General features: G+C 47.9%; 1 long non-coding RNA gene across 1 annotated transcript; it reads right to left on the minus strand.

Annotated features, from left to right (window-relative positions):
• Positions 1 to 1,458: 1,458 nt before the first annotated feature.
• On the minus strand, positions 1,459 to 7,281 carry LOC309844866. The gene is made up of 5 exons (XR_014300938.1): positions 7,184 to 7,281; positions 5,780 to 5,952; positions 4,831 to 4,912; positions 2,605 to 2,712; positions 1,459 to 2,255 (listed from the first exon to the last, which is right to left on the minus strand). It is a non-coding gene; the product is annotated as an uncharacterized lncRNA (long non-coding RNA).
• Between the last annotated feature and the right edge of the window lie 1,276 nt (positions 7,282 to 8,557).

Raw genomic sequence — 8,557 nt, forward strand, 5'->3', positions numbered from 1 at the left:
GCTAGTAGTAACTCTCATTCAGTGATGTGCTCCCAGCCCTCACAGAATATGTTCAAGAACGTAATGAAAACAAAGCAACCCCAAGACTAAAAATTTGCCTACAGAAATATCAGGGATGTTCTCCATCATCCATCTCCACACAATGGTGGTACAGAGCTCCTCAAGGCTGGTCTGAAAAGCAGTACCAGCTATGACAGTCAAGAGCAGAATGGAGAGTAAACTTTGAAACCTTGACAGGTTTGGCAGCTTGACGGGGCTGCTGGTCTGTGGTATCTTCACGGGCCTCATGGAGTAGGCTTCTTTCACGGAGCAGGGTGAGGCCATTTGGATACGAACTCCCACAATGAGTCACAAATGGCCTGAACTGTCTACTCATATTTGACTGTAAATTTTTTAAAAAGTTGCTTCTTTATCACCGTTTGCAAAGCCCCAACATCGTAGTGCTACTTTGGTTAGCTTGGGAGTGGATGAGAGAAAGAAAGTAGTGAGACAATAGCCAAGAGACTTCTGTCCAGTTCTCTTTGCTGATCATCAGGGTGACCCCTGGACAGCTTCCCCTCGGGCAGCTGTGAAGTGAGGGGCTTGGGTTAGAGCCTCTAGGAGGCCCCTCCTGTGCAGTGTCCTATTAAGCATGTTTGCTACCAGAGCAGATCTTTCTTTCTTTCTTTCTTTTTTAGAATTTTAAAATTTTGTATTTATTGAGAGAGCATTCTTTTACATTTATATTCTATTATGCATGGGCATTTACACAGCAAAAGTAGGAAGAAGGAAAGAAGGAAGGAAAGAAAGAGAGAAAGAGAGAGGAAGGGAAGGAAGGAAGGAAGAAAAAAAAAAATTGGTTCAAGTATTTCTAAAATTTCCTATGCTGAGCCACCCCTAGTTCAGTATCCCTCCCTTCCATCTGCCCGGTATTACTGTTCTTCCTTCCGTCAAGGCTGTCATCTCTGCAGCATGGCTTAAAGACTGTGTCACCGTTGTCCCCAGGATTTTCTTCCATGCTGCTGCTGGTATAGCCGCACAGGCTCTGCAGTGACAATACATCACGACTACCACCCAGCCAGTGACGATGGGGACACACAATCTGACTTCAGCTAGATTGAGATATGAATAAAAATGTATCAATATAGTTTGCTCACTTTCCTTTGCCTTCTCCCATCTTTGCTGATAGCAGCACCAGGGCGGCAAAACCTGATCTAATCAGAGCAAATTTTTTTTTTTTTTTTTTTTTTTGGAGAGAGTGCCTGAGCTCTTGTGAGGGAGGTGGGGAGATGGAGAATCTAAAGCAGCCTCCATGCCCAGCACAGAGTCAGACATGGGGCTCAATCCCAGGACCCTGAGATCATGACTGGAGCTGAAATCAAGAGTCTGACACTTAACCAACTGAGCCACCCAGTCACCCATGAGAGAAAATCACATTTTTAAAAAATATTTTATTTATTTATTTGACACAGAGAAAGAGAGACCACAAGCAGGGGGAGAGGCAGAGGGAGAAGCAGGCTTCCTGCTGAGCAAGGAGCCCGATGTAGGGCTCGATCCTGGGATCACAACTTGAGCCAAAGGCAGACTCTTAAAGCGTAACCCACCCGGTTACCCCTAGAGAGAGCAAATCATTTTTAATATCCTCCTCTATATAACAAAATGATTTTTAGCAATAATCCTATAGTCATCAGAAATTAGCACTCTCTCCTTGATTTGCTTTTAAATTTTAAAAACAAATACAAATTTAAAAGAACAATTTGACTTTAAAAGTTCCCTCCGCTGTGGTGAGACATATCATGTATGAATGAAAATTTGCATCTGCCAAACAAAAATATCACACCTCTCAGTTCACAGTCTGTTAGCTGTTTTAATTTTCAATCCAAATAGAATTCCCAGAAATCACACAGAATTGAAGTAACTCCAGCTCCCTTTCTTTGTCTCCAGAGGCCCTGAGATCTCACTGTTGACTCAGCCCATAGTTTACACGAAAGGCAGGGAAGGACTGGGGGCAGGCTGGTGGTTTGCAGACAATTTGAAGGGGCCTCTCAGGATCCCAGACAGCTAGGGCCGGAGTTGCGGGTGGGCGTCAGAGCTGGGAATTCACCAGCGCAACACCATATTTATTCAAGGATCAGTACTAAAAATGCACTCATGTGGAACTTGCCTATCTAATAGTAAAACTCCGCAGTAACTGTGGCCGTCCTCTAGAACTTGGGCAACATGTTGGGGTCTGGGGAGCCTGCTGGATCACTGACATTGTCTAGAAATGTTGGCCCCTGGTGATAATAAAGAGAAAATAAATTTTTTATTTTACTTGGGTTTTTAAAATAATTATTTAAAAAAAAATTCTCTATAGACAATGTACCCTCTTATTGCTTGAATCCAGGGCAGACCACCCTGTCCCACTCTGACGCCTTACTATTTTTTTTTGAAGGTTTTATTTATTTATTTGACAGAGATCACAAGTAGGCAGAGAGGCAGGCAGAGAGAGGGGGAAGCAGGATCCCTGTGGAGCAGAGAGCCGGATGCGGGGCTCGATCCCAGGACATGGGGATCGTGACCTGAGGGAAGGCAGAGGCTTTAACCCACCACTTTAACCCACCCAGGCGCTCCCCGGCGACTTACTCTTGATATGCTGCTGCTTCTGGCTTATTTTAGGGGATTGAAGACTACTTGGTTGGAAAGAGCTTTGGCCACAAGGCCCTGACACTTCCAGTTCAATAGGTTTTAGTTCTGGGCCAAGAGAGAAAAAAGTGCGATTAATTAATAATAGTCAACACTTACTGCCTGTCTGCTTTGTGCCAGGTCCTATCTTTGGTTTCCTTCCAAGTACAGTTTATGAGATATGTTCTATTATTTCTACTTTCAAAGAGGGGAACTGAAGCTTAGAGAGACTGCCCAAGTTCCCCAAGGTCACACAGCGAGTAAGTGGTAGAGAATGAGTCTGGGCCCAACAGCCTGACCTAGGGCCCAGACTCGTGCTCTTGACCTTTAAACTCTACTGCCTCCTACCATGCACCCATCAAGCAAAAGACACCACACCACAGTGGAACACTAATCATTTTGGGGTATCTCTTTGGGGCCAACAACTAGAAACACACTATCTTATTTAATCATCACAACAGCCCTGCAAGGAAGTACCCTGTGCGCCTTTGTACCCAGCATGACAATGACATTCAGCACGTTAATTGCTTTTGATTACAGAGTAAATGATGGAGCTGGTATTCAAGCCCTTCTGTGCTTTCTTTGTTTAGCTCACACTTGCTTCCTAAGGCACCCAATGCTCTCTGGTACATTGAACCAGAAATATACAGGCACACACACAATATGAGAATATCCCCATGCATAAGGACAAGGTGCTGGCAATCTAGTTGGAGCGCGAGGCACTTGACTTCCCAGCCTGCCTTGCAGCTAGGGTGGCACAGTCCAGGCCAGTGAGAGGTTAAGGGGAAGTCTGCTGGTGAGGGTGGGTGGGCTCTAGGAAGGCTTTTGCTCTTCTCATAAAAGGGACAAACTCAGCAGTTGGGGACGTCCTTTCATTCTTTCTTCCCTGAACACAGATCTGCAGCAGCCATTTTGGAACCATGAGGTACAAGCCAAAGAAAGCTCAAAGACGGCTGCCCTCATAGCACAGAGCTCCTGAACCAATACCACTGACCACCTGTCTCTACTTCTTGTGGGAGAAAAGCCCATAGTTATTTCAGCTTCTTCTTCTTCTTTTTTTTAAAAGATTTTATTTATTTATTTGATAGACCGAGATCACAAGTAGGCAGAGAGGCAGGCAGAGAGAGGGGGGGAAGCAGAGAGCCCGATATGGGGCTCGATCCCAGGCCCCTGGTATCATGACCTGAGCCAAAGGCAGAGGCTTTAACCCACTGAGCCACCCAGGCGCCCCTATTTCAGCTTCTTTTAACCCAGTATTCTGTCACTTGCAGCCCGATATAACCCTAGCTGTTTTGGAAAGAAGTGAGTGGCCTCCCTTTCCTTATACCTGAGAGGTAAGCCTTTGATTTCTTGCCTCTTTGAACTGATTTTTCACCCTCGCCTTAAGAAAGACGGTATCCTGAATGTAATTTGAGATACCTTAAGAGTGCCTAACTGGCTCAGTTGGTAGAGCATGCGACTGTCTGTCTTGAGGTCATGGGTTCAATCCCCACATTGCGGGTAGTAGTAGTTACTTAAAAAAAAAAAAAAAACACACACACATATCTTAGGGGCATCTGGGTGGCTCATGTCATGATCCCAGGGTCCTGGGATCAAACCCCGAATGGGGCTCCCTGCTCAGCGGGGAGCCTTCTTCTCCCTCTCCCTCTGCTTCACCCCTCCCTCCCACTCATGCTCTCTCTCTCTCTCAAATAAATAAATCATAGACATAAAAAAGAAAAATCATAAACACAAAAAAATGTTTTTTGAAAAAAAAGACATCTTAGGGATGCCTGGGTGGCTCAGTTGGTTAAATGTCTGTCTTTGGCGCAGGTCATGATCCCAGGGTCCTAGGATTGAGCCCCGCATCAGGCTCCCTGCTCAGTGGGGATCCTGCTTCTCCCTCTACCTGCTCCCTCCCCTGCTTGGGCTCTCTCTCTCTCTCACAAATAAATAAATAAAATCTTTAAAAAGATTTTGTGACAAATAAATAAATAAAATCTTTAAAAAATAAATAAATAAAATAGGAAAGAAATCTTGGTGCTGTGGGTATGACACTCTAAGTATCTCCTATGCCTCCTGCCCCTTCCGAGAGCAAGAATCGGTGGTTCTTCATGAATGAGTCCCATGATTTGGACCAAGTGACCCTGATTCTCTAGCCAAAGCTGTGTTGACCCTGACTCTTGGAACTTCCCCACAAGCACCCACCTGCAGGTCAGCAAGTGGCCCATGGGGGGCGTGGTATGCGAGCCCTCCAGCGAAGGTACTGTGTAGCTGCTAACGGACGCACCTATGAAACGGACGTTGTGTCATGCGAGGCAGAAGCCATTAAGCAAGATGATCACAGACAACCAGCTACTACAAAGCAATGTGAATCAGGAACACATAGGAACCAAGAGGTAGTGAGAAGGAAAGTCAAAAAGTTATAGGGTAACAAGAGGAGAACCCTAACTATGGCACAGCCTTCAAGGTGGGAAGCCACCAATGGCTGCTAGTAAGGGAGTGGGAAGATGCAGGGTCTTTCCCCTGCTGACCTTCTAAAGCTCCGTGCATCATGGGAGCTGTTAGGATTGCTGACAGATCACTGACCATACTCCGTGGCTGGTGAGGCTATGTCCTGTAGCTGACCTCCCCTATTTTTTTTTTTTAAAGATTTTATTTATTTATCAGAGAGAGAGGAGGGGGGAGAGAGCGAGCACAGGCAGAGAGAATGGCAGGCAGAGGCAGAGGGAGAAGCAGGCTCCCTGCTGAGCAAGGAGCCCGATGTGGGACTCGCTCCCAGGACGCTGGGATCATGACCTGAGCCGAAGGCAGCTGCTTAACCAACTGAGCCACCCAGGCGTCCCTGACCTCCCCTATTTTGACAGAGCTAAAATAACCCTCCAGGAAGTCTGAAAGAGCTTAACCGATGTGTTGGCAACTGAGACACCATTCTCATCACCAGACCTCGGAGCGTGTTACACATACACCCGTGGTGCCCGGGGATTATAGGCAGGACGCCTGTGGGTCACATGTGGGCTGAGGGCCTGTGTTCCTTAGTCTCCAGTTACCTTAAGATGTGTGTGCTCAGGTCTTTAGACGGTGTGTGTGCGTGCTTAGGATCAGTCAGCCCCTACCCCGCTCTGATCCTGAGAGCTGCCCTACTTCACACACTTACATCACCTGCTTGACTCCCCTGGAGGCTCGTGAGTGGCAACTTCTGGCTGACGAGGCAGAGGGGTCACTCACACTGCCCAGAGGCTCTATGCAGCCCCCTTCCCCCCGCATCCGGAGACCTGTGTTCTCTAGGCAGGACAGGAAGCCGCTGCTTTCCCAGAATCTTCCTGGCTTCTAAGGAGAGAACGAGAGACCACGTGACTGGGCGTGGGCCTGTTGCCACCCCCGCAGACCACAGAGCTGGCATCTTCTGTCACTTCATCAGCCACTCGCTTCTCTACCACAGTTCGTAACTCCTGTCGCCACTTCTAATCACATCCAGCACCACTTATCACGGCGGCTCTCATCTCTCCTGGCCTTCTGGGGCTTTCATCATGGCTGTCTTACAGGGTGTCCATGGGGTTGACCTTTGTGGTCTGAACCAATTAGTGGGTGCTTTTCCTTCAGCCCAGCGGGCCACAAATCCTGGCCCTGTGTGGTCCCACGGATGGTGGCTCCGCTTTAGGTGCTGGTGAGCTGGCCCTAGGGGGCTGTGCTTTACCATGCATCAGAGCCGTGACTGTTGTCTCAATGGCTTCTTGAGTCTAGAGGGATTCCAGGAGCCTGAGGGATCCAGAAAATGGGGGTAGTGCAGAGGCAGGACTCATCTCTGGAAATAACAGCCTGAGGAAGTGTTGGCAGGAGAGAGTACGGGAGACTGGTATCTGAGGTGGTCAACATGTTTTCCTCTCGGTGTGGGTTACTGCAGACAATGCAAGCGTCACAAAGAACACCCCAGACTGCTGATGAGGCAGCCCAGGAGGAAAGTAGGGGATGGTGCACGGCCTGGCATCTGCACACAGGAGTGTGTTTGTGTGTCCATGTGCGGCTGTGCACGCTTACACGTACATGTGTCTGTGTCTGTGTCTGGGGACTAGTGCTGGGGAGCTGTGGAAAATCAAGTGAGGCAGGAAACAATCATGCAGGGTCTTGAAAGGTAGAGAAATCCATTGAGGATCACTGTAGTGGGTCGTTTTGAGCCACTGAAGGGGAGAGGGAATCGGGCCCAGATACCCACCTATGTGGTGACCCAGAGGCAAAGCAAGGAAATCATCCCAGGAGACTCAGAAGGAGATTCTGAGAAGCCTGGATCGTTGGCTCAATTTGAAGGAGCAAGTGGAGGAAGCCGTCAATGTTGATGCCAAAGTTTTGAGCTCAGGGGCATATTGGCACCGACCACAGAATGGAAAGTTTGAGAGAGCTGAAGAGAGAGAACAAATTCTGTTTTAGAAGTGACATTTCATCCTTTGGAAAGAGATCTTCCTTCCTCCTTTATTTACTTGGATGACTGAGTGGTTGCCGGAACAGCTTTCCGTCTGGAGGGTGATGGAGAAACCTGGGGAACAAGGACAGGCCTCTGTCTTACCCTCGTCTCCAGGTTTCTCAGCCAATAAGACAGCAGGACCAGAAGTTTCCACGAGACATCCACTGGCTGGTGGTCTCTCCATGACAGCTCTGAACAGAATGAGATAGACATCAACCAGTTAGACCAAGAGAGGAGCTCAGAAGCTCATTACTTGATGTGACTTCAGAGGAACACCCACATTCTTTTGCTGACAAGCAGGCAGGAGCTGGATTTGGCCTCATCAGCACATTGGCAGGGAGCCATGCTGTTAAATGGAAACTGACCCATCACAGGAACAAAAGTGAAGGGCAAGTGATCATTCCACTCCACATTGCTTGCCATACACCCCATCCCTGCCCTCTGTATTCAGAACAGTTTAAAACTTAACGTAGTGAGACCCCTTCATTGTTGGGAGGCTGTTTAAATTTCAGCTGGGAGTTTAGAAAACTTTCTGGATCCCGGGTTCTAAATGGGGGCTTCCATGGTAGGCGGTCATGCCCTTGAGTTTCAAACTGGCTGTGCATTTTAGGGCACAGATCCACAGCTGTCTACTGGGCCTATATAATCCCCAATGTTAGCAGGTAAACCTTACTGTAACAAGACCACTGAGTTCATTCAGGAACAGTTAGCTTTTCTCTGCTGCCAGGCATTCTGGAAGTCCTAGATGGTCCCCATGGCATCCAGCTCAGTGAGCAGCTGTTTCATGCACTGTTTTGTGCACACAGAGCTAACCTGGAGCACCGGCTTTGCTTCTACCAGCAGCTCTAACCTGGGAAAACAAACTCACCTTTTTGAGTCTTGGTCTCCTTATCAGTAAAATGGGTGTTCTAATGCCTAGTTCAGAGTGTTGCTGTGATAAATACATTATATATAAAGGATGTGTTAGTTATCCACTGCTGCATAACAAATTATCCCAAAAGGTAGTGGCTTCAAGCAACAATAAGCATTCCTTGTCTCCTAGTTTCTGTGGGTCAGGAATTTAGGAGTGGTTCTGGAGCTGGGTGGTTCTGGATGGAATTTTCTCAGACAGTTCAGCTGGATGGCAACTAGAACTGTAGTCATATGATGGCTAGAGTGGAGCTAGAGGAACTGCTTCGATTGCATTAGGTGGATAAGCTGGCACTTGGCAGGAGGTCTTGGCTCCTCTCCCCGAGGGCCTCTCTATAGGACGGCTTCTGTGTCCTTGGTGCATGGTGCTAGCTTCCCCCAGAGCAATCCAGCCAAGAGACCAAAGCAGAGGTTGCAATGACCTTTTATGACTTAGCCCCGGAGTCGCATTTTGCCACCTCCCCTGTAGGCTATGGGTCACGCGGGTCAGCTCTGATTCAGTATGGGAAGGGCCTCTACCAACACATGCCTCCCAGGAAGCAAGGATCGTAGAGGGCTGCCTTAAAA

The sequence above is a fragment of the Mustela nivalis genome, assembly GCF_964662115.1.
Source record: "Mustela nivalis genome assembly, chromosome: 12".
Classification (NCBI taxonomy): domain Eukaryota; kingdom Metazoa; phylum Chordata; class Mammalia; order Carnivora; family Mustelidae; genus Mustela; species Mustela nivalis.